The sequence below is a fragment of the Nicotiana tabacum genome, chromosome 24 (assembly GCF_000715075.1).
Source record: "Nicotiana tabacum cultivar K326 chromosome 24, ASM71507v2, whole genome shotgun sequence".
Classification (NCBI taxonomy): Eukaryota; Viridiplantae; Streptophyta; class Magnoliopsida; order Solanales; family Solanaceae; genus Nicotiana; species Nicotiana tabacum.
The window spans coordinates 45,106,233-45,129,973 of NC_134103.1; the positions used below are offsets into that span (position 1 = coordinate 45,106,233).

Genomic DNA, 23,741 nt, shown 5'->3' on the forward strand with positions numbered 1-23,741 from the left:
TAGACTCGAGAAGGTTAACCATATATTTCCTTTCATTATCTAGATCTAAACGTGGAGCACATGGAGTGTAGGGTAGTTAACCTTGGCAACTACGTAACTCACACCCAGGAAGGTTGGCTACTTCTCACATACAGTATGTGATCACATCTATCTAAGCTGCAACTAAACGAATACAAGAAATGGCATAACAATAATCAAATCAAACAAGAGATTCATTCACTTATGATACTCTGAGCTAGCTAAGTTACCAAGGCAATTCAATTTGTGTAAGATAATCAGTATTATGAACTAGAGATGGATTCATAGTATTTAAGCAATCAAGGGTAACTTCAATCATGTTAAAAGTTCCCTTTAGGCATTGAAAAATGATCTTGGGTCGATACCTCCTTGAATAGAACAAATCCTAACTACTTGTGGTGTTACGAATGAGAAAACAACACGTTTTTGGACCTATAGGCCTAGGGTAAACCATTGCCATAGTTTGGATCCGTGGCCACGGTTGGCCTGGTCCCTTAGGCCTTCCTTCGAAGCCACAACCTAACGTTCACCAACGTTCAACCATGGCCACATTCGGCTGCCATGGTTTGAACCGTTGGTCACTGTTGGCTCGAGGGTCAGGTTACTACTCTGCTGCCCTTCAGCAAAAAGGCCATAACCTTTTGTAGGAATGTCGGAATGACGAACAATTTAAAAATTTCAAAACTAGACTCAGAGAGCTTTCATTTGGTAAATGGCTAACCCACCAATGATAGTCATGAGCCTCTAAGTACTAAAACTAAGAATAATATCTTCGGTGCATCCCTATGGAATAAAATAAATGAAAGCCAAAAAATAATCAACTACCGCTGGAAGGAATGAACAGAGTCTATCTATTGGATCTACAAGAAGTTTGAAATCCAGCCACGAGCTTTGTCACTTGCACACTCAACGCCTATCACACGATGTGGGAAGCAAAGGGCTAAGTACCTCCAAGGATACCCAATAAGTCTTATTGGCAACCCCTAAGGAGTGGACAAGACTGGCATGGGCTATACATAAGTATAATAAAAATGCAATATGTATAGCAGATAATTCACATAACTACTATTAAATAATCTAAAATCTGAAACTGATTCTGAGAACTAAACTTAAAACTGAATGTTGCAATTGAAAGTAATTCATGAAATCTGAGGTATGCATTAAATCTGAATTTAGCTAAATTTAATTATTTTGAAGACCATGTCTGACCAAGAGTTGCACCTACAAGTGTGAGGATGTTGTCACATACCTCAGCACTAGCGACTTTTACACTCGGAGAGGTTTGTCACTTTTCCCAAATAGATAAATCTGAACAATCAATGAAACCTACAAGTGTGAGGATGGATGTCCCATTCCCCGGCCCTGGAAGCTTTTAAACTCGAGAAGGTTAACAATATTTTTCCTTTATTAATCTGGATCTAAACTTGGAGCACATGTGAGTGTAGGGTACTTAACCCTGGCAACTACGCAACTCACACCCAAGAAGGTTGGCTACTTCTCACATACAGTATGTGATCACATTTATCTAAGCTGCAACTAAATAAATACAAGCAATGACATAACAATAATTAAATCATACAAGAGGCTCAATCACTTATGATACTCTGAGCTAGCTAAGTTACCAAGGCAATTCAATTTGTGTAAGATAATCAGTATTATGAACTAGAGATGGATTCATAGTATTTAAGCAATCAAGGGTTTTCAAACAAGCAATCAAAATATTTACACTTAAGAATCAATGAGGTACTTTCTTGTTAAACAATTTTCTTCTTAAGCATTTTCTTATTAAGCTCTTGACTTAGGGAATTATAAACTCAACTTACCTTAAAATAACTATCCAAGTTTTTTCTCAACAACCTTGCATAGTTAACTCTTCAGAATCTATAATTTAAGTGGCTAAACATGTTAACCCAAACTATTCATTAATCCAATTCCTTCATCAAAATCTCATTTAGCTATTTAGGGCTTATGGTTGCTTTTACCCTTGATGTCCATCAATTCGTACATTCTATAGTCATAATATATCGTAAAGATCTAATTTTAATATTAAAATTAATGTGAATTACCTTTTGGGAAAAATCCTAGTTCTTCACCTCTTGAATTCTTGAAGATAATCTAAGAATTTCAAGATGAAATCTTGTTAAATCTATGTTGTGGAGCACTAATCCAACATCAATCATGTTAAAAGCTCGCTTTAGGCATTAAAAAATGATCTTGGGTCAATACCTTCCTGAATAGAACAAATCCTAACTACTTGTGGTGTTACGAATGAGAAATAAAATACGTTTTTGGATCTTTTATAGGCCTAGGGTAAGTCGTTGCCACAGTTTGGATCTGTGGCCACTGTTGGCCAAGTCCCTTAGGCCTTCCTTCGAAGCCACAAGCTGAAGTTCCCCACAGTTCAACAATGGCTACAGTCGGCCACCATGGTTTGAACCGTTGGCCACTGTTAGCTCGAGGTTCAAGTTACTACTCTGCTGTCCGTCAGCAAAAAGGCCATAACCTTTTGTAGGAATGTCAGAATAATGAACAATTTGAAGTTTTCAAAACTAGACTCAGAGAGCTTTCATTTGGTAACCAATGATAGTCATGAGCTTCAATGTTCTAAAACTAAGAATTATGTCTCTGGTGCATCCCCATGGAATGAAATAAATGAAAGTTAAAAAATAGCCAACTACCGCTGGAAGGAATGAACGGAGTCTATCTATTAGATCTACAAGAAGTTTGAAATCTAGCCACGAGCTTTGTCACCTGCACACTCAATGCCTATCACACGATGTGGCAAGCTAAGGGCTAAGTACGTCCAAGGATACCCAATAAGTCTTATTGATAACCCCTAAGCAGAGGACAAGACTGGCATGCGTTATACATAAGTATAATAAAAAATACAATAAGTAAAGCAAACAATTCACATAACTACTATTAAATAATCTGAAAGCCGAAACTGATTCTGAGAACTAAACTTAAAACTGAAAGCTATAATTTAAACTAATTCATGAAATCTGAGGTGTGCATTAAATCTGAATTTAGCTGAATTTAATTATTTCGAAGATCATGTCTAACCAAGAGTTGCACCAGCAAGTGTGAGGATGTTGTCCCATATCTCAATACTGGCGAATTTTACACTCGTAGAGGTTGGTCATTTTTCCCAAATAGATAAATCTGAACAATCAATGAAACCTACAAGTGTGAGGATGGATGTCCAATTCCCCGACCCTGACAGCTTTTAAACTCGAGAAGGTTAACGATATTTTTTCTTTCTTAATCTGGATCTAAACGTGGAGCACATGTGAGTGTAGGGTAGTTAACCCTGGCAACTATGCAACTCACACCTAGGAAGGTTGCTTACTTCTCACATACAGTATGTGATGACATTTATCTAAGTTGCAACTAAATGAATACAAGCAATGGCATAACAATAATCAAATCAAACAAGAGGTTCAATCACTTATGATATTCTGAGCTAGCTAAGTTACCAAGGCAATTCAGTTTGTAAGATAATCAGTATTATGAACTAGAGATGGATTCATAGTATTTAAGCAATCAAGGGTTTTCAAACAAGCAATTTAAACATTTACAGTTATGAATCAATCAAGTACTTTCTTGTCAAACAGTTTCCTTCTTATGCATTTTCTTATTAAGCTCTTGACTTAGGGAATTATAAACTCAACTTACCTTAAAATAACTATCCAAGTTTTTTCTCAACAACCTTGCATAGTTAACTCTTCGAAATCTACAATTTAAGCGGCTAAACATGCTAACCCAAACTATTCATTAATCTAATTCCTTCATCAAAATCTCATTTAGCCATTTAGGGCTTATGTTTACTTCTACCCTTGATTTTCATCAATTCGTACATTCTATAGTCATAATATAGCGTAAAGATCTAATTTTATTATTAAAAGTGACGGGAATTACCTTTTTGAAAAAATCCTAGTTCTTCACCTCTTGAGTTCTTGAAGATAATCTAAGGATTTCAAGATGAAATCTTGTTAAAATCTATGTTTGGGAGCACTAATCCAACTCAATCACGTTAAAAGATCCCTTTAGGCATTGAAAAATGATCTTGGGTCGATACCTCCTTGAATAGAACAAATCCTAACTACTTGTGGTGTTACGAATGAGAAAAAAAACATGTTTTTGGATCTTTTATAGGCCTAGGGTAAACCATTGCCACAGTTTGGATCTGTGGCCACAGTTGGTCTGGTCCCTTAGGCCTTTGAAGCCACAATCTAAAGTTCTCCATGGTTCAACCATGGCTACGGTCGGCCGCCATGGTTTGAACCATTGGCCACTGTTGGCTCGAGGGTCAAGTTACTACTCTGCTGCCCTTCAGCAAAAAAGCCCTAACACTTTGTAGGAATGTCGGAATGATGAACAATTTGAAGTTTCCAAAACTAGACTCATAGAGATTTTATTTGGTATATGGCTCATAGTTCAATTCATTACACATTAGAATATATGATCCTTTAAAATTGGGACATGTGCGATCATGTTCACTTTCTTCTCTTGAACAAGTTCCAATTTATTTCATGATACCTCTTAGCTCTTCCAAACATTCATACTACCTTCCAAACTTAGATATTATACATCTTAAAAACTTTCTGAATACCCTTGTGTCCAACTTAAAGCCTAAACAAGAACGTAGCTAAAACAATTCTGATTCAAACTAAAAATGCTTTTAACTCAAAGGGGATGAAGTTACCACTCTTACTTCACGTCTTCTTAATCGTTCATTAGGACTAACCAAGTCATTTACTCCATCACATGCAATTTGGATATTATTCAGTATTATCAAGGCCGTCTAAGGTAATACCTTTCAGTATCAAAATGAAAATCTGAATGAAGAAAAATAATTGACTCAAACAAAACATTTAGTCTTTCTATCACCGCAGAAGGAAATGCAAAGAGCTTGATTATTAGTAAAATTTTATATAATAATCTTAAGTTAACTCTTACATCAACCAAGTCATAATTCTATGTTTTCCCTTACAGTGACTTGCCCTTGGCCTAAGGTTCTATGGAGTGAAAAATGGAAGTGTAGAAATAGAGGTACAAAACTTTCTTTTACAATCGTTAACGATATACAAATGATACAGGAGTTACATATTAAAATTATGGGAACCTAGCATCTTAATGATATCATTAGACTTGAAACAAATTTTCAGTAACTGAAGGAAAAGAAGAAGGGACCAAAGTTTTCTACAGTACGAAACTAACAATAGTATCTATTCTGTTGGTAACCATACTGCTGTTGAGGAGCCGACTCTGGAGTGAAATTGTGTGATTCCAAGTTACTCATGAGGCTCCCGCCTTCAGGTTCCTTCAGGAACTGATTTGACTCTATATAGTTCCGGATATTCACAATCACCTTGTTCAACTTTGCATCACCTCGATCTTTCAATGCAGTTAGAAAATCTTTAGCAATGATATCCAACATCTTTCTGAATTGTGTCTTATACCTTTTGTGTAGAGCAAAACCTGCCATCTGGGTAACCAAGACATTTTCTTTTAACTCCAACCCCATTTCATTAACATAAAAAGAACTGAGAAAGAGCTTCAACTTACTTCAAGAAAATCCTGCAAGGCAGCTGCAGTATATAAATTTGTTGGGAGAACATTTAAGAATCTTGCTATCCATGCACAACCTTCTCTGACGCCATGCAAGTTTTGGAAGCCTTCAACTGCAGTCTGCCACAAAATGCAGTTTACTACTAAATCAGTTACTATACGAATGAAGGAAGGAAAAAAAAATAATTTTGGTCCCTGTATTATTTGGCTGAGCACATCTGACCTCTAATTAAACAAAATGTGCAGTTTTAGTATCACAAAATAAATATAACATGATGGCATAGTCAACTAACAAATATTAGTTTGGAATTCTGTCACTTCTCCATCAAACTCAGGCCAAAGGAGCTCTGCACCAAGAACTCCCTCAACAAAATTCCTATACGTGGAATAACAAATATTAGTTTGGGAAAGCACAAACATATGGCTTTGATAATTTCTGGCAGCTTACTGCTTGGTTCACAACCTGTAGTACTGGTAACTAATATTGCAAAAAGGACATCTTGTCTAGAATGTTTCCAACTCTGCTGATGAAATTGGTTCTGTTTGTGGACAATGATTCAGATACTGAACTGAATGCTAAACCATTTGAAATATTATTTTGTCAAACTAAAGGATTTCGAATAACCTGATGAGATAGTGGCTTTGCTGCTGTAACCTCGGATAAAATTCAGCACTTTCTATCATACAAAGCCCTTTTACTGGGTCGGAGAGCACCATATGTACTTCCCCAACCTAAAATGAAGGCCGCTTCTGCACTTAAGGCTCTTGTTTGGATGAAGCACTAAATATTAAAAAGTTATTGTCAAAACTTTTACTACTTTTTATACAGTCAACTGGATGATATCCTTTTATCAAATAGTGTATGATACGCCAACCTCCAAGTGGCAAGATGAAACATTTAGATATTGTTTTTCTTTCTATTTCTAGTGCTTGTAAATATATGCGTAGATTTCAAGTTTGCAATTTTGGATATATCAGAAAATACAATCAGGGCGTCAGAAAATGCTCAAAAGCTGGAGGAGAAAAGATTGATGATTTACAATGAAATAGCTTCACAGAATGAAGCACTAGGATCGGGTTCTAACAAGGTAACCTTGCAAAACAATATTTGAAATTTCATTGTAGATTTATCAGATTATTATGCTTCTTGCTGCATAAAGTTAAGTGTTCTTTGCAGAGGCTCGGGAATGGGGTTTCCTAAACAGTTACTCCCTCTATCCTAATTTATGTGGCATTCTTCCATTTGGATATCCCAAATGTTTGACACCATTTTATTAATATTGCTATTCTATTTGACTTGCACAGTTGCTAGAGTTAAAAGCCATTGAACTATATACATTGATGTGTTTTTGCTATATCAGACTAATTAATTTTTATATTTTTCTTTCACCACTACTAATATATTAAAAAAAGTAAAAATAACATCTTAAACTCCGTGGTCGGTGAATAAAGTAGTCTCACATTTCATGTTACAGAGGAAGTATTGACTTTTAAAAGTTAACTCTTTCCCTACAAACATTATCATTTACCCATCCATTTGTGTTATAGGAGTTGCAATTCCAAGTTACTGAAACTGCTTATATTTAACTGCTATCCTTGCATGTTTGAAAAAGTTAGTGAGACATTTTGATAAGTTCATTCGAGTCTTCTTTTAGCTGAAATAAACAACAAAAACAACTATATCTCAGCCCGAAACAAGTTGAGGTTGGCTATATGAATCCTCCTGACCATGTTTCTCCATTTAATCTCAACTCATGTCATCTTCATACCAAATAAAAATAAAAGTGAAAAATAAGTTAGGTATATATAGATAATAGTAATAATTATATTTTTACTGTTTTTTTTTTCTTGGAAAGATAAGGTAGTGTTGTATATAAACAACCACAAAAGATGTGTTGCAACAGGTGAACAGTATTTACAGAAGCAACAATAGCAAAAGTTTGCCCCTTCTAATCCTTTAGGGCTTCTAAAATTTGTAGGACTGATTCTGCATCATTTACATTCTCCATTCTAAACCATGTGCAAAACAAAATAATACATCTGTATTTTATCCTAATGACAGAATTAGCAAGAGTCTTCAAAGTATCTTCTATTCCTTTCGGTCCAAATAATGTACCAAATACAAGGTATCGTGTTACACCATCTAAGTTTGCCATTACTAAGGCCAATTATGTTCCAGCAGCTAAGCAAATCAGTTGTTGAACTAGGCATTACCCACTGCAGACCAATTATGTTCATAAAAGCTGCCACAGTTGGACAGTAACTTGGCAATGCAAAACCAAATGACGAATACTCTAGAGTTGTTTCCCGCATAGGAAGCAATTACTGCATAGAGCCGACCCTCTTTTTTGTAAATTCTTGTAAGTAAGACAAGCTTCTTTGCTCACTATTCAGGTAAAACAAGCTACCCTGAGAGGGGCTTTTGTATTCCAGATTTGCTTCCCAGAAGACACAGTAAACATTCCTTTACTGTTGTGATGCCATCTTCTGAATCAGTAAGTTGTTTGAATGTGCTTAAGTGGTTGTAAAATTTTGTAGCCCTGTCGATCTCCTTGTCATTGAACCTCTTTCTGAAGATTGTATTCCAAGTCCCATTTTCTCTATTTTCTGCCACAAAAGCTGAAACATTTGCTGCCACTAAAGATAGATCAAGAAATAAGTCTAATAAAGGCTCATTTCCAATCGTCATTGGAAATTCTGTCTCTCACCTGCTTATCTACTACACTGAGTACCGCTAAAAATGCTCCCAGACACAGATCCAGAGATCTTTTTCTCTCCTACTTTCTAGGACTATAGAACAACCTTTTCCGGTAGATTCTTTCACCAGAAATTAACTTGTTCTTCTTAAAATTCTTCCTATACTAGTCTTCACCCACTGTGAAGACTACTACTCCAACACCCTTTATTGTTCTTATAGCAAGAAATAAGACTTGTAATGGGGGAAAGCAGAATCTTTTTTAATGCTGGTTTCAAATCCTTTGACATTACCAGATGCTATTCCAACAAAGACACATGGTTTGACCGGGTGGAGAGAAGTCGGAACATGATGAGACGATCAACAATGAGCAAAATGATTATGGAATGGATCTGTTTTGTACTCAAAGAGGCCTGAAAGACCAAAGAATATGGTGAGGAGATGGAAAACAAAAGACAGGATTTCAGAATATTTCTGTTCCAGGAAGTACAATGAACACAGAAGGTATATGAGCATCTTGTCACTACAGGAGGTAGCTAGATCAGTTATTATCATACCTGAGTCAGTCATAAATGCAGGATGGAAGGATGTAGCATTCAAGATAGAAAGTTTTATTAAATGCGATTCTCAATTGAATATCCCAGTACCACCCAGAGTTACTGAAATGAACTACCCATATGCCAAAGCAGTCCAAGAGAGTAAATGAAAGTCCAACACTCCTTCTGGAGTAAATGGAAACTCATTAAATGGAGTTATAAAGATTGCGGAAATACCCGGAGTGAAGGACACTGGACTTTTGAAAAGATGCATCATTGGATATTTTGGGAAGGAAGTCAAGGAGAGACCCACTTTAGCAGATATCAGGAGATGGGTCTCTGCTTCATAGAGCAAAGTATTTGGGGTGAATATGTACGACATGACTGGGAATTCGAATCTTTTCGAATTCCCAAACAGGAACATTGCTGAACAGATCATCCAAGGAGAATGGAGATGAAAGAAACATAGGTTCTACCTGGAATGGTGGAACCCCATTGCTGGATGTATACCTAACTCCTTTTCAGTCAAGACCACCTGGATCAAAGCAATGGGAGTGCCTCTGCATCTGTGGAAACAAAAGATCTTCAGAGAAATTGGAGAACTATGCGGTGGGTGGATAGCTACCGAGGAAGAGACGGAACGTAGGAATCATCTGAAATGGGCTAGGATTGAAATAGCAGGCGATGGACGAAATATACCATCTGAGGTTACTATTGAGAGAGACGGGGTAAAATATTTTATCCCAATCTGGGCGGAAAAACAAACGCGTTTTGAATTAGGGTTGCCGAAGAAGACGGAGTTGTCGGAAATACTGAAGACCAACGGAGAATACAATGGGTCGAAGCTTCTTAAAAACCATACGGCAAAGACTTCCTACGTAGTAGGGGAGCAGGACAGTCAGACAACTGTAGACCACGTGGGGTGTAATGACATTTATTTTAAAATAAATGAGAAGGCACGTGCTAGGCATGCAGATGGATTGGGGGAAGGAAAATTATTGGGCTCCTTTAGTGAAACCAACGTTGGCTTTGTAACTCCAATTGGGCCAGATTTTTCGGCCCAAGTCATTTTTTATGACTTTCAACTAAGGCCCGCAGAAGATAAAAGGATTGACTCATGTTTAGAAGAACTGGGCAACTTCTTACTCGAACCAGAAGGAATATCTAAACAGTTTAACCACTAAACTTCGAGACAATCGAAAGAATTGGTAGTTACGATGTGAATTCAATAATTTGCATGGGGCCAGAAGCAGAAATTGGGACAAGGATACAGGGAGAAAAGGCAGAAGATGCTATGGCCATAATCAAAGTGGAGGAAGACCAGCCAAGGGACGAACCTGGGCAACAATAACAATTGAGCCAATTCAACTCGGAGATTAATGAGGAAGATTGGGGAGTCGAAGATGTTATTCCTATCTCAATTCATCATCACAATTCACTCCCAGAAAAAGAGATGAATGCAACACTTTGGGTGCACCAGAATTTACTCAGGTTGAGTAAGATGTTTGGAGTGGATTTTTTGGGTCATGAAGAAGAAGCTTTGGAGCTTCTTTTGCAAATCGATAGATAAAGACAAATTAGAAGGATGGAACCGGAATCAGAAGTCAAAAAGACTAGATTCAAAGGTAAGAAAGAGTTGAAAGATTTAGTTTCTTTTGATGTCAAGTTCAAAAGTAATGGAAAAAGAAGTATGGGGAACAATCTGCCAGCTATTGAATAATGATGATCAATTTAGTATCATGGAATGTTAGGGGTTTGAACGATTTGGCTAAGAGGAGAATTATAAAAAGTTTAGTACTGGAGTGGAAGGCAGATATTAGATATTATTTGCTTTCAGGAAACAAAATTAGAAGGGATATAAAGGAGGTTATTAGCCAGATCTGGGGAGGGAGATGGGTGAGATATGCATGCCTGAAAGCTAGTGGTACCAGATTGGGTATTACAATGCTATGGGATTGTAGAGTTTGGAGAAAAGAGGTGCTACAGATAGGAGCCTACACTCTGACATGTACATTCAAGGCTTTTTTGCATAATTTCATATGTCATGTCACGGAGTATATGCTCCTAATTGCAACATTGAAAGGAGAGCTGTTTAGGAGGAAATAGGAGCAGTAAGAGGATTGATGGAAGGGCCTTGGGCTGTGTGTAGTGATTTCAATGTCACTAGATTTCCTTTTGAAAAATGGAATTGTAACAGAAAATCTAGAGCTATGGTGGAGTTCTCAGATTTTATAGAAGACATGGAGCTTATTGATCTCCAATTAGAAAGGGGGAACCTTTACTTGGTTCAAAGGAGACAATCAGGTCATTGCATCCAGAATTGACAGAATCCTAATTTCAGAAGATTGGGATGACAGATTCAGGAACATAAAACAAGTTCTCCTCCATAGACCGATATCATATCATGTTCCAGTCTCATTACAATGTGGTTCTTGGGAGCAAACCAAATCCTACTTTAAATTTCATAATTGGTGGTTACTGAACACTGAAGGGTTTGTAGACAGGATCAGAGAATGGTGGACATCATTTGAATTTTATGGGAGGCCAGACTATATATTAGCATGCAAACTTAAAGCTCTAAAGCGCAAGCTCATAGAATGGAGCAGAAGTAGCTAGGGAAATTTGGGGGGTACAAAAATCCAACCTGCTAAAACAACTTGCAGCCTTTGATTCTATACAAGAAACAAGAGCATTGACAGAGGAGGAATCTGTGAGGAAGGCATCTATACTCATGGAATATGGGGAACACCTGAAAAATAAAGAAATTGCATGGAGGCAAAGATCCAGGGCTCTTTGGCTTAAGAAAGGAGACAGAAACATTAAATTCATTCACCAAACTGCTAATGCTCATAAGAGATGCAACAACATTGATCAACTAGTGGTGAATGATGAAACAATTGAGGAACCAGGGAGAATCAAGTCTGAGATCATTGAATTCTACAAGAATCTTTATACATAGGCTATGGAATGGAGACCTGAAGTTAACTTTGACAACTATCCCACAATATGAAGAAGAAAATGAGATTTTACAAAGCAACTTTGAGGAACAAGAAGTTTTGACATGTCTGAAGCTATGTGCAGTAGATAAGGCTCCAGGGCCTGATGGCTACACAATGGGTTTCTTTATCAAATGTTGGTATGTTCTAAAGCAAGATATTATGGAGGCTTTTCATAATTTCCACTCTCAATAATTGGTTGAAAGGAGTTTCAATGCAACATACATTGCCTTGATTCCTAAGAAGACTGGAGCCAAGGAATTAAGGGATTTTAGGCCTATAAGTTTAATAGGCAGTTTATATAAGCTGCTTTCAAAGGTTCTAATAGAGAAACTCAAAAGGGTGATAGATAAACAGGTGGATGCACAGCAGATGGCTTTTATCAATGGAAGACAAATAATGGATGTTGTTCTAATAGCTAATGAATCAGTAGATTCAAGAAACAAACTAAAAAAGGCAGGAATTATGTGCAAACTAGACATTGAGAAGGCATACGATCATGTCAATTGGAGATTCTTGCTGAAAATGTTGGAACTAATGGGTTTTGGGAAGAAATGGATCAAGTGGGTGAGTGTTTGTATTTCTTCAGTTAAATTCTCTATTCTCATTAATGGGTCCCCTGAAGGCTTCTTACCTGCACACAGAGAGAGGTTTAAGACAATGAGATCCTCTATCTCCTTTTCTTTTCATAATAGTTATGGAGGGTCTGAACAATATGGTCAAAACTGCAAAAACCAATGGATGGATCAAAGGCTTTGAGGTAACAGGAATTGGAAACAACAACCTGGAGATTACACATCTTCAATATGCTGAGGACACCCTAATTATTTGTGATGCAAAAGAGGAGCAATTGAGGTATTTTAGAATTATCCTCATTTTGTTTGAAGGTATCTCAGAACTCCACATCAATTGGAAAAAGAGCCACCTTTTCCCAATTAATGTAGTACCTGAGATGGAGCAACTGTCACTAATACTGGGAGGTGCAGTAGGATCTCTTCCTGCTATCTATCTTGGCATGCCTCTAGGTGCTAAGTCTAAGTCCAGGAGACGTGGAACACAGTCATTGAAAAATGTGAGAAGAAGTTATCTAGATGGAAAGAACAATATATATTTATAGGAGGAAGACTGATTCTGATCAATTCAGTACTTGACTCACTTCCTACTTATATGATGTCACTCTTTAACTGTTACACCCTATATTTTCGTATGTAAAAATGCGTCGTAAGCAAACTAATGTAGGACAAAAAAATGAGATAATATTTAAAAGTATATAAAGTAAGTTAATCATGTTACCTCTGAGGTTACAAATATTGAAGATCATGAACAACAAGTACAAAGAGGGTTGGACAGTTCAGAAGCTAAAGCAATTAAATAAAACAATATTTCATCGAAAGTCGACAAGTTGGGAATGTTATAACATGTACCTTTGGGGTGAGACTAGGGTGATTAACATGATAAAGAGATTATGTTATGATTTATATTAGTCGTATTACATCCGTGTGTTATGTTTTTAAGTCAAGCGAGTTGTGGAACAAAAGTCGATGAAAGCCATCACAAGTTACATTCATAAGTTTTACTGAAACTTTGGGTCAACTGTAACTGCAATTTTCTCCCAATATACTTAGAGTTATGGTGTGTTCCACCCATCAAATTAAAGATCTATGAGTCTATTTTCCAACGCATTAAACCATTTGTCAATACGACATCGGAGTAGAGAGATATGTGCATTTTTGCGATACTGCGCAAGCTGCTAGGTGACAAGTAGGTGTGTCACCTACTTGCTTAAATGAAAGCCCAAAAATGGGCCATTTCGGGTCGTCCAAAGAGGCCTTTTAAGGGCCTATTTTATTCATATATTAGACTTAAAATAGAGCATAATAACCAGACATAAGCTCTGCAAAGAATCCTCCCAAAAATTTCCCACAAACCCTAATTGATTTTCTCTCCCTTTCAAGTTCCAATTGGAGGTAAAACTTAGAGTTTGAAGAACCAAGATAGGAGCTGAGTTATCCAACAAATAAGGTGAGTTTACTGCTCTCTTTCATCTATTTTTTCTTCTGTAAATTCATGGTAAGTCGTTCTATACTTGTAAGAACTCACGGGATGGTGATCGGAAGTCGTGAGTTCGAGTTATTCACTTGTAGCGGACTGTTTTGTGGACTGTTTTGTGTTGCTGTTGGGCTGCGTGTTTTATTACTATTTTGTGGAGTTTTGGAGGAGGAAGGGGGTTTATAAACACCATATAAATATAGGGTGGTTGGCTGGTCGTTCGTCATAATATTTTCGGGTCGTTTGACACTACTACGGTGGTCGTTTTGTGTACGAAGAGATTGGGGTGTGTTGGGCTGTTTTGTAGTATTTGATGGTGTATATAGGGCTGGAAAATGATGTATATATGTTGTTATTGTTCTGTCCTTGTATTGTTGGTGTTATCTTGAAGTTGGAGGAAGGGCATATTATAGGGGAGATGCTGCCCGTTTTAATACAAAATAGGTTTGTCGTTCGTTGTGCGATAGTTGTACCTTTCGTAACTTAACGATAGTATTATTATCATTCTTGTAGATTAAGGTGCGAAGAGGTGAGTTCAACTTGGTGATTGAAAAGATTGTGATAAGGTATGTTAAGGCTAAGCCTTCCTTCATTTTGGCATGATCTCGTAGCTACATGTGTTAGTAATGAGACAAAGAGAAGTTCATATTCATGAATTTATTCACACTATTCTAGTCTCATAAGTTACAATATTATTCCTTATCGAGACTCTATATTCAATTTTAGTATTGTCTTCTTTCAGTCAAGAGAGCAGCAAGCCTATATATACAGTATTACAGTATTTTCATTACCATCGAGCTATAATCGATGGGCAGGCCCCTATTGGGCAACCTCTGATCAGATGGAAAGTTATATACCGAGCCTACTGTGGCCGAGCGCCTATGAGCGAGCCCAGCATGGTCGAGATACAAAGCCTAGTATGGCCGAGCGCCTATAAGCGAGCCTACTATGGCAGAGCAGTTATATATACCGAGCCTTATAAGGCCGTACAATTATTTTACTTACTATATTGAAGGAGTTGAGTCAGTATCAGCAGGTAAGTATATCTCCAGATCATCTTTGACTCCCAGTTAATTTCAGTTATCATATTATCAGTTCAGTTTCAGATTTCAGTTATTTTATTGCCTTACATACTCGGTACATTATTTCGTACTGACGTCCCTTTTTGGGGGCGCTGCATTTCATGCGTGCAGGTTCAGACAGACAGACGGGTAGACCTCCTCAGTAGGTGTTTTCCGAGTTCCGCCTGATCGGTAAGCTCCACATCTTTCGGAGTTGCCAGGACTAGAGTTTTGTGTACATCTTATGTATATCTGTATATATGTTATGGGTAGGTCGGGGCCCTGTTCCGATCACAGTACATCTATCAGTAGAGGCTTGTAGGCATATCCTGTTGGTTAGTGCAGTATGTTGGGTTTGTATAAATTGGTGGTTTGTCAGCTGTAGTAGCTATGACGGCCTTGTCGGCCTAGCTTTATATTGATATTTAGTTAGTGCTAGTTTCCATTCAGTTTTATATTTTGCTTCGCAAATTGTCTTGCAAGGTGGCCCCATGGCCAAAGTATGACATTATGTGTTCAGAGTCCCTTAGTCGTAATTTGGTACGCCAGGTTAGGTGAGGCACGGGGTGCTTGTCTCGCTCCTAGGTTCGGGGCGTGACAAACTTGGTATCAGAGCAGTTCTGTCCTAGGGAGTCTACAAGCCGTGTCTAGTAGGGTCTTGTTTATAGATGTGTTGTGCACCACATTATATAAGCAAGGAACTACAGGGCATTTAGGAGTTGGTTACACTTCTTTGAAATCTAAATCGTGCTATAGAACTGAGTTATAGGAAATTTGAATTAAACTTATGTGTTGGTGTTTGCATGCACAGATGACGGTGACTAGGAAGACTACGGCTAGCCAGAGGAGAGATACAGTAGTAGGTGAGGGGACCAACAGGGTACCCCCAGTAGATGGGGCCCAGTCTGAGGCTCAAGGGGAGACCCCTACTCAGCCATTACCGGCTCCTCCACCAACTACGGAGATTCCTAGGGAAACCGCACATCCAGTTCCCCTCCACTTCCATCAGATCAGGACTTAAGGAGTGCGGTGCATTTGTTGACACAGTTGGTAGCTACCCAGCAACATGCTAGGGCATCAGCTAGTGCAGGAACTTCTGAGGGGTCTGGGAGTTCAAGGGGTCCGAGAGTTTATTGCTTTGAGTCCCCCAGAGTTCACGGGGACAGATCAGAGGGAGGACCCGCAGGATTTCATAGATCAGCTTCACAGGATCTTTCGTGTTATGCATGCCACGGAGAAAGAGGCAGTTGAGCTAGCAGCTTTTCGACTCCGAGATATAGCCATCCTTTGGTATGAGGGATGGGAGAGGTCCAGGGGACGTGATACACCTCCAGCTATTTGGGAGAATTTTCAGATGCTTTCCTTGACCAGTACTTACCGCGGGAGATCCGACAGGCTCGAGTCGATCAGTTTCTAGCCCTCAAGCAGGGTAATATGAGTGTTCGAGAGTATAGTCTCCGTTTTGACTCATTGGCCAGATATGCACCATCCATAGTTTCTACTATGCGGGACAGGATTCACAGGTTTATAGCAGGGTTAGCCCCAGAGTTAACCGAGGCATATGCCACCGCTGCATTGCAGGATAGTATGGATATCTCCCGGATTCAGGCATTCGCCCAGAATATAGAAAGGGGTAGGCGTCGGCAGCAGGGTACAGAGAGGGCTGAGCAAGGGCAACGTAAGAGGATGAGATTTCCCAAGTCTCAGGAGCAATCTCAGGGTAGTTATAGGACCCAGTACTTCGGACGGCCACCTAGGCCTCCGCCACCTCAGTTACAGGGTTACGGGTATGACCGCTATACTCAGTCAGGACCAGGTGAGAGCTCACGGGCGTCGGGTTTGCAGCGACAACGAGGTTCTGCACAGACATGGTCATTTCCTCCGCGGTGTGACATCTGTGGTAGAGGACACTTGGGTCAATGCCGAGCAGGTTCTGATGCTTGTTATACATGTGGGCGTCCGGGGCATATGATGCGAGATTGCCCAAATAGAGATTCTGGGGGAATGGCACAACCAGCGAGTTCAGCAACAGGATTGTCTATGTCCGTGCATCCTTCAAGGCGTGAGTCTCAGTCTTCGGCTGGTAGAGGTCGAGGCAGAGGTAGAGGTTCCAGTTCAAGTGGTAATCAGAACCGTATCTATGCTTTAGCGGGTCGATAGGACCAGGAGTCTTCACCAGACGTTGTGACAGGTATATTAACCATTTGCTCTCACGATGCTTATGCTTTGATAGACCCAGGATCTACTTTATCGTATATTACCCCATTTGTCGCGAGGAAGTTTGGTATAGTGCCTGAAATACTAAGTGATCCTTTTGCGGTATCTACACCGGTCGGAGAATCGATTATTGCTAGACGGGTTTACCGAGGTTGTACGGTGACAATTTGTAGTCGTCAGACCTCAGCTGACCTAGTTGAGCTAGAGATGATGGACTTTGATGCTATCATGGGCATGGACTGGTTGGCAGCTTGCTATGCCACAGTTGATTGCCGAGCAAAGGTAGCCAAATTTCATTTTCCGGGTGAGCCAGTCCTTGAATGGGTAGGTAATACACCAACACCCAGAGGTAGGTTTATTTCCTATCTGAAGGCGAGGAAAATGATCGCAAAAGGGTGCATTTATCATATTGTGCGAGTTAGAGATGCAGATGCTGAGATACCTACACTTCAGTCTATTCCCATAGTCAAAGAGTATGCAGATGTGTTTCCAGATGAGCTTCCAGGTATTCCTCCAGAGCGAGAGATTGATTTTAGCATCGATTTGCTTCCAGGAACTCAACCAATATCCGTCCCTCCGTATAGAATGGCACCTGCCGAATTGAAGGAGTTGAAGGAGCAGTTAAAAGATTTGCTGGAGAAAGGTTACATTAGGCCCAGTACCTCACCTTGGGGTGCACCGGTACTATTTGTGCGGAAGAAAGACGGCTCGCTGAGGATGTGTATCGATTATAGGCAGTTGAACAAGGTAACTATTAAGAATAAGTATCCACTTCCAAGGATCGATGACTTGTTTGATCAGTTGCAGGGAGCTAGATGCTTTTCCAAGATTGATTTGAGGTCGGGGTACCACCAGGTCAGAGTTCGGGAAAAAGATATTCCGAAGACAGCCTTCAGGACCCGATATGGCCACTTCGAGTTCCTTGTCATGTCCTTCGGGTTGACTAATGCACCCGCTGTATTTATGGACTTGATGAATAGCCTATTCCGGCCATTTTTAGATCTGTTCGTGATAGTATTTATTGATGATATTCTGGTTTATTCCCGTTCAGAGGATGAGCATGCGGACCACCTGCGAGCGGTACTCCAAACCCTCCGTGATCGTAAGTTGTATGCTAAGTTTTCTAAATGTGAGTTCTGGTTGAAGTCTGTAGCATTCTTGGGGCATATTGTATCAGATGAAGGGATAAAGGTGGACACTCAGAAGATTGAGGCCGTGAAATCTTGGCCTAGACCTACCACTCCGACAGAGGTTCGTAGCTTTCTAGGCTTAGCAGGATACTATCGGAGGTTCGTAGAGGGTTTTTCTTCCCTTTCGGCACCATTGACGAAGTTGACACAGAAAGAAACTAAGTTTCAATGGACAGAGGCTTGTGAGCGGAGTTTCCAAGAGCTTAAGAACAAGTTGACCTCAGCTCCAGTTCTAACACTTCCAGAGGGTCTAGAGGGTTATGCCGTGTATTGTGATGCATCAGGTGTCGGGTTAGGATGTGTCCTGATGCAACATGGGAAGGTAATTGCATATGCTTCAAGGCAGTTGAGGAAGCACGAGAGGAATTATCCGACCCACGACCTCGAGTTAGCTGCGGTTGTCCATGCACTTAAGATATGGCGGCATTATTTATATGGTGTTCATGTTGATATATTTACTGATCATAAAAGCCTACAATATATTTTCAAGCAGAAATAGTTGAATTTGCGACAGAGGCGATGGCTTGAGTTATTGAAAGATTACGATGTTAACATTCTCTACCATCCAGGGAAAGCTAATGTTGTAGCAGATGCCTTAAGTCGCCGATCTATGGGTAGCTTAGCACATGTAGAGCCCGAGAAAAGACAATTAGCTAGAGATATTCATCAATTGGCTTCGTTGGGGGTTCGGTTAGTAGATTCTGAGGATGGTGGAGTTGTAATCCAAAACACTGCAAAATCATCCCTCATAGCTGAAGTCAAGGAAAGGCAGTACGAGGACCCAGAGTTGGTCGAGTTGAGAGAGCGAGTTTCGCAGCAGAAGAAGCCATTGTTAGAGCTCAAGGGAGATGGGGTTCTCAGATACAAGGGTCGTTTGTGTGTTCCAGATGTAGCAGGGCTACGAGACAGGATTATGTCAGAGGCACATTATTCATGGTATTCCATCCACCCTGGATCGACGAAGATGTATCATGACATTAAGGATATGTACTGGTGGAATGATATGAAGAAGAACATTGCTGAGTTTGTCGCCCAATGTACTAGTTGCCAGCAAGTGAAGGTAGAACACCAGAAGCCCGGAGGGCTAATGCAGACTATAGAGATCCCGACATGGAAATGGGAGGCGATAAACATGGACTTTATCATGGGTTTACCTCGTTCTAATCGTAAGTTCGATTCCATATGGGTGATAGTCGATAGGCTCACGAAATCAGCTCACTTCCTACCGGTCAGATCTACATATACAGCAGAAGATTATGCAAAGTTATATATTAAGGAGATAGTGCGGCTACACGGAGTACCAGTTTCTATTATATCTGACCGTGGGGCTCAGTTTACAGCACATTTTTGGAGGTCATTTCAGAGAGGTCTAGGGACTCAGGTGAATCTCAGCACAGCTTTTCATCCACAGACTGATGGACAAGCCGAGCGCACAATTCAGACGCTCGAGGATATGTTACGAGTATGTGTGTTGGATTTTAAAAGAAGTTGGGATGAACATCTACCTCTTATCGAGTTTGCATATAATAACAGTTACCACTCCAGTATCCAGATGGCTCCGTACGAGGCTTTGTATGGGCGTAAGTGCAGATCTCCTATAGGGTGGTTTGATGTTGGAGAATCTGGGTTACATGGGCCAGACCTGGTTCAGCAGGCCATAGAGAAAGTAAAGGTTATCCGGGAGCGACTGTTGACAGCTCAGAGTCGTCAGAAGTCATATTCTGACGTGTGGCGACGAGACTTAGAGTTCAGGATTAATGACTGGGTATTCTTAAAGGTATCACCTATGAAGGGCGTGATGAGGTTTGGCAAGAAAGGAAAGCTTAGCCCACGGTATATTGGGCCTTATAGGATCATTCGGAGAGTGGGCCAACTAGCTTATGAGTTAGAGTTGCCCTCAGAATTGGAGTCTGTCCATCCGGTTTTTCACGTATCTATGCTACGGAAGTGCATTGGCGATACTACCCGAGTGGTGCCCACGGATGATGTACAGATTACAGAGGACTTGTCATATGAGGAAATTCCAGTTGCCATCCTAGACCGATAAATCCGCAATCTACGAAATAAGGAGGTAGCTTCCGTAAAGGTTTTATGGAGGAGCAAGAATGTAGAAGAGATGACGTGGGAATCGGAGGAAGAAATGAAGTCTAAATACCCCCACCTATTTCAAAATGAAGATATGGTTCGAGATGGGACGCTACAACATAGCTCTATGTAGGCTAGCAGGTCATCAGGTAAGCTTTTATTTTTCACATTCAATATTTATGATTTACGGTCGGTGAGGCAAATTGCTGCTATTTATAAAGATTGGCCATGTGTGGCATGCATAGTATGTTTCTGGCTACGTGCAGGTTGGTTTTAACCTAGTGTACGAAGGATACTCTGGAAAAAGTTTCCAAAGTCTCCAAGAGTAAACATTCGAGGACGAATGTTCCCAAGGGGGGAGTGATGTTACACCCTATATTTTCGTATATAAAAATGCGTCGTAAGCAAACTAATGTAGGACAAAAAAATGAGATAATATTTAAAAGTATATAAAGTAAGTTAATCATGTTACCTCTGAGGTTACAAATATTGAAGATCATGAACAACAAGTACAAAGAGGGTTGGACAGTTCAGAAGCTAAAGCAATTAAATAAAACAATGTTTCATCGAAAGTCGACAAGTTGGGAATGTTATAACATGTACCTTTGGGGTGAGACTAGGGTGATTAACATGATAAAGAGATTATGTTATGATTTATATTAGTCGTATTACATCCGTGTGTTATGTTTTTAAGTCAAGCGAGTTGTGGAACAAAAGTCGATGAAAGCCATCACAAGTTACATTCATAAGTTTTACTGAAACTTTGGGTCAACTGTAACTGCAATTTTCTCCCAATATACTTAGAGTTATGGTGTGTTCCACCCATCAAATTAAAGATCTATGAGTCTATTTTCCAACGCATTAAACCATTTGTCAATACGACATCGGAGTAGAGAGATATGTGCATTTTTGCGATACTGCGCAAGCTGCTAGGTGACAAGTAGGTGTGTCACCTACTTGCTTAAATGAAAGCCCAAAAATGGGCCATTTCGGGTCGTCCAAAGAGGCCTTTTAAGGGCCTATTTTCTTCATATATTAGACTTAAAATAGAGCATAATAACCAGACATAAGCTCTGCAAAGAATCCTCCCAAAAATTTCCCACAAACCCTAATTGATTTTCTCTCCCTTTCAAGTTCCAATTGGAGGTAAAACTTAGAGTTTGAAGAACCAAGATAGGAGCTGAGTTATCCAACAAATAAGGTGAGTTTACTGCTCTCTTTCATCCATTTTTTCTTCTGTAAATTCATGGTAAGTCGTTCTATACTTGTAAGAACTCACGGGATGGTGATCGGAAGCCGTGAGTTCGAGTTATTCACTTGTAGCGGACTGTTTTGTGGACTGTTTTGTGTTGCTGTTGGGCTGCGTGTTTTATTACTATTTTGTGGAGTTTTGGAGGAGGAAGGGGGTTTATAAACACCATATAAATGTAGGGTGGTTGGCTGGTCGTTCGTCATAATATTTTCGGGTCGTTTGACACTACTACGGTGGTCGTTTTGTGTACGAAGAGATTGGGGTGTGTTGGGCTGTTTTGTAGTATTTGATGGTGTATATAGGGCTGGAAAATGATGTATATATGTTGTTATTGTTCTGTCCTTGTATTGTTGGTGTTATCTTGAAGTTGGAGGAAGGGCATATTATAGGGGAGATGCTGCCCGTTTTAATACAAAATAGGTTTGTCGTTCGTTGTGCGATAGTTGTACCTTTCGTAACTTAACGATAGTATTATTATCATTCTTGTAGATTAAGGTGCGAAGAGGTGAGTTCAACTTGGTGATTGAAAAGATTGTGATAAGGTATGTTAAGGCTAAGCCTTCCTTCATTTTGGCATGATCTCGTAGCTACATGTGTTAGTAATGAGACAAAAAGAGAAGTTCATATTCATGAATTTATTCACACTATTCTAGTCTCATAAGTTACAATATTATTCCTTATCGAGACTCTATATTCAATTTTAGTATTGTCTTCTTTCAGTCAAGAGAGCAGCAAGCCTATATATACAGTATTACAGTATTTTCATTACCATCGAGCTATAATCGATGGGCAGGCCCCTATTGGGCAACCTCTGATCAGATGGAAAGTTATATACCGAGCCTACTGTGGCCGAGCGCCTATGAGCGAGCCCAGCATGGTCGAGATACATAGCCTAGTATGGCCGAGCGCCTATAAGTGAGCCTACTATGGCAGAGCAGTTATATATACCGAGCCTTATAAGGTCGTACAATTATTTTACTTACTATATTGAAGGAGTTGAGTCAGTATCAGCAGGTAAGTATATCTCCAGATCATCTTTGACTCCCAGTTAATTTCAGTTATCATATTATCAGTTCAGTTTCAGATTTCAGTTATTTTATTGTCTTACATACTCGGTACATTATTTCGTACTGACGTCCCTTTTTTGGGGGCGCTGCATTTCATGCGTGCAGGTTCAGACAGACAGACGGGTAGACCTCCTCAGTAGGTGTTTTCCGAGTTCCGCCTGATCGGTAAGCTCCACGTCTTTCAGAGTTGCCAGGACTAGAGTTTTGTGTACATCTTATGTATATCTGTATATATGTTATGGGTAGGTCGGGGCCCTGTTCCGATCACAGTACATCTATCAGTAGAGGCTTGTAGGCATATCCTGTTGGTTAGTGCAGTATGTTGGGTTTGTATAAATTGGTGGTTTGTCAGCTGTAGTAGCTATGACGGCCTTGTCGGCCTAGCTTTATATTGATATTTAGTTAGTGCTAGTTTCCATTCAGTTTTATATTTTGCTTCGCAAATTATCTTGCAAGGTGGCCCCATGGCCAAAGTATGACATTATGTGTTCAGAGTCCCTTAGTCGCAATTTGGTACGCCAGGTTAGGTGAGGCACGGGGTGCTTGTCTCGCTCCTAGGTTCGGGGCGTGACAAACTTGCATTGTAAGTTAATCATGTTACCTCTGAGGTTACAAATATTGAAGATCATGAACAACAAGTACAAAGAGGGTTGGACAGTTCAGAAGCTAAAGCAATTAAATAAAACAATGTTTCATCGAAAGTCGACAAGTTGGGAATGTTATAACATGTACCTTTGGGGTGAGACTAGGGTGATTAACATGATAAAGATATTATGTTATGATTTATAACAACTGGGTTTCAAAGGAAGTCAACACAACATGTGGGGTTAACTTATGGAGATCTATCAGAACACTTTGGCCTACAGTGAAGAGCCAATCCTACATCAAAGTGGAAAATGGCACCAAAACTTGCTTCTGGAAGGATAATTGGTTGGGATCTAGAAGTTTGATGGAACTATTCCCTGATGTGTATGGCTTAGCTCAACACCAACAAAAGACAATAG

The 23,741-nt window shown here is 39.6% G+C and overlaps 1 protein-coding gene across 2 annotated transcripts in view; it reads right to left on the reverse strand.

The window, feature by feature from the left end:
• Positions 1–5,067: 5,067 nt before the first annotated feature.
• LOC107790159 (mRNA export factor GLE1-like) overlaps positions 5,068–23,741 on the reverse strand; it is a 55,983-nt gene continuing 37,309 nt past the window's right edge. For both annotated transcript variants that reach the window (XR_012706817.1, XR_012706815.1), the window contains 2 exons: positions 5,587–5,709; positions 5,068–5,506 (listed from right to left, as the gene is read on the reverse strand). The gene's annotated coding sequence lies outside the window, so the exon portion shown is untranslated. The remainder of the gene's footprint in view (positions 5,507–5,586; positions 5,710–23,741) is intronic.